Here is a 3,604-nt window from a genome sequence, read left to right on the forward strand (position 1 = left end):
GAGGGAGATCAAGGGAAAAAGGGGGAAAGGGGGAACTGATCTTCCTGTCTACCTAAAATAATCACATTCGGTTAAATCCTACCCTCTTTCTTCTCTCTTTGTCCCACTTTCCTTCTCCATAATTTGTGGCTTTACAGAATCGCAAAAATTCTCAAAGTGAGGCTATCATCTTCAGAAAAAGTCAAATGTGTCACAGCAGGAAAAAAACTTTTGTTATATAAAAGATTTTCTTTTCAAAAAGTATACAGAAGCATTGCTGGATTTAGGGGTTTTATAATTTTAATATATTATAGGGTAATTCTGAGGTTAGTATGATTTTAAAAAGAAAATCTAATTTGATTCAACAAGGCTGCATTATATTCATCAAAAATGCAGCAGCACAATTGTTTGTTAATAATGAGAAATGCTTCTTGAGCACCAAATTAGTATATTAGAAAGATTTCTGAATACAATATAATAATCTGAAGACAAGATAATAATCATTAAAAAAAAAATTTTTTTTTTCATGTATTTAATTTTTATCGAGATGATGTGAATAAAATGGGGGGAGGGGGTTAAAGCAGCCAGAAACACTCTGCCTCTAAGGAAGATAAAATAAATTGTATTGAGAAACTTTAATAAGACACACAACACTTAAAACGATAAAACAAGTGTGTATAGCGGGAATTAGTATGAATGTCTATTTTACGCCCATTTTCTCTTTCAACAACTGTCATGGCAAATAATAAATAATTTAGCCGATCAAGTCAGTGAAAGTCCCACTAAAACTTTAGCGTAGCCTAGGTTTTATAGCAACTTACCTGAAATAATATATATATATATATATATATATATATATATATATATATATATATATATATATATATATATTATACATACATAATGTCAAAGGTATTTGAATATCTAATATCTATCGCCCCTTTTTTGTCCTAATTTGTAATTTCTTACCGCCAAGCAGTTCAATCGGACCGCGCGTGTACTTCCGGCTCGAGGGTGTCTAAATTGCATCTCGTCACAAAATGCGTCAGACACATCTGGTAAAGCTAACATCACAACACAACTTCATTGTGAAAGTAAAAACAGAAAACAACAACATTGCCATAAAAAACTGTAAAACAATATCACAGCCTGTAACAGTAACATAGTTAACAGTAATCACATATTCTTCAGCAATGCTTTCTGGGAATTAACTTCCATTTAATATTAAATTGTTTGCTCAGATGACTCTTTTAGGCTAGCTGGGGCAAAATTTGAGAGAATATTGTGACAATATTAAATGTGTGTGAATTTACCATTTTTAGTATCTGTGACTAAGAAAAGCTAGATACAATGTGGGCTAATTGTTTTTTTACAGTATGAATTACAGTATACAGTTGTTGTTGTTGTTTTTAATCTGTGATGGACACCAGTAAAGTCAAGCATGTTCAGGCACTCTTGCGCATGTGTGTTAATGGGATAACAGAGATTATGGTGGAGGGGGTTTAATTGAGGGAGTGCTGGGATATGCTTGTGGCCCACAGTAATGTGCTTAGTTAAACTCCTCCTCTCATTCGTCCTGACGAAGTGCTGAGACAGGGGCCGGGGAATGGAAACCAGAGAGCGAGTGAGAGCCCTATAATAGATGACCCTATTACTACAGATGGCCTTCGGTAGCCTCTTCACATGAGCGCAACTCACAGTCAGGCATCCGGAGAGACTTTCACTCTGACAGCAGCATAACATATAGACATGTCATGGAAAACAAGCATTTAATATATCAACTAAAGACAGCAGCATTAAAAATTATGATGGCGAGATCTTTGATTGCATTTAGCAGGAGGCTTTCTTACCTGTCCAGTTTTAGGTGTTATTGTTTTGTTTGTTTTTAAAGAGAGTGCTTAAATGCTCTTAAGAGTATGTGGAAACCTCAAGTCTATCAAGAATTAACTGGACGGTGAAAACTGGCCATTGCATGGAGCCAGACTTGAATGTGAATTTAGGGATTGTTGAGGCTGAAGGTCAAGTTCACCCTTGAGAGCATCTCAATGTAAGGCAATGGCAATGCTAAATCATGGCAACAATAAATATGAGGCTATTGTTTATGGCTAAATGTGATCATCCTCATTTGTGGGACCCCCATCCTAAATTTTAAAGCCATCTTTAATATATAATTATAATATAATTTGAATATATAAAGTTCCCATTTATTCCATAAAATTATTACTGAGAAGTCTAAAATATTATTTTGAAATTAGTTTCTATTACCCTACATTTTAACTCATTATAATAAGTACTGTTAGATATATTAATTTCAATCAAAGTATATCTAGTGTTTATTTTAATAAATGTAACTTCATTGTTTGCAATTAAATATAATATAATACAATAGTTTTTCCTGTGCCATATATTGATTAAAATAGCTTTTTGTTATTTGCCAACAGAGCATGTTTTGATGATAACAAGGCAGTCGAAATGCATGTGTAGTCAAAACATAAACCCCAAAAGCTAAAGCAGACTTCTGGGTTACTGATTCTCTGACACTGTGTGGTCATTTTGGGAACTGCATTTGTAAAGAACGGTTGAAGCCGGCCTGCTGATCTAAAGCAAAGTGTGTGGTATCTAGACTAATGTTCTTCATAATGGGAAAATAATTGTCCATTGCATGAATTAATTGTTTCAAAACATGGTTCACAGGAGAACACCATGTGGTAAGGATTGCATCCTGGTGAATTCATAAGAAAAACGAGTAAGCAATATAATATCTATAGGCTATCTATCTATAATAAGAGAAGATAGTGGAGTATACTGAAGTTTTGACTCTTGAAAGTAATCATGAGATCCTCCCATGAGGCTGCAGTTTCATTCCCACAAGGCGTCATTAGGGAGCCACAATTTGCAGTTGATTTGGTTAAGGAGGGACACAGACAATTTAGTCCACTGGTCTCGTTCCTGGAGGGTAGAGAATACAATTGAATTGATTTCATCATATTATCATTAAGGAGCCACTGAAGATAGCAGTTCGGCAGAGAGAAGCAATCAACTAATGATCTCAGAAACTAAATGACACGACACAACCGCTTCCTGTCAAAGTGCTGCGCTGTGGGCCTTTAAACGCTGTACAGATGAGTTCGAGTATTATAGCTCAGAAATTTTTTTTTTTTTTTTTGACAGTTTATCTTATATACAGTATTGTAAGATTAACTGCTCTTGATGCATCTTGTCGTGTATCACTTTATCTTGCGGTTCTTCTCTCAGGTAAAGTTTGATAAAATGTCATCCACTGATGCTATTTGATCATCACCATTCTACACTCAGTGGGTTATTATGTTCAAGCCACTCATTTGGGTCTTTGGTGCCTCGGCCTTGATAATGAATGTCATCTGTATTTTATGAATACTGGGAAGAAATGCCTTTTTGAAAAGCTATTAAGAAATCCTAATGCATTTATACTGCAGGGTTTTATTACATTTAACCAGAACCTCAGTAATACTGCTCCGGGTGTGCGAGTTTACTTTAGATGGGTTAAATGCAAAACACAAATTCTGAGTATGGGTCACCATAGTTGGCTGTATGTCACTTCACTTCACTTATTAAGCAATACTTCATTTTTAGATGGGGATTTTTT

The sequence above is a fragment of the Carassius auratus genome, chromosome 19 (assembly GCF_003368295.1).
Source record: "Carassius auratus strain Wakin chromosome 19, ASM336829v1, whole genome shotgun sequence".
Classification (NCBI taxonomy): Eukaryota; Metazoa; Chordata; class Actinopteri; order Cypriniformes; family Cyprinidae; genus Carassius; species Carassius auratus.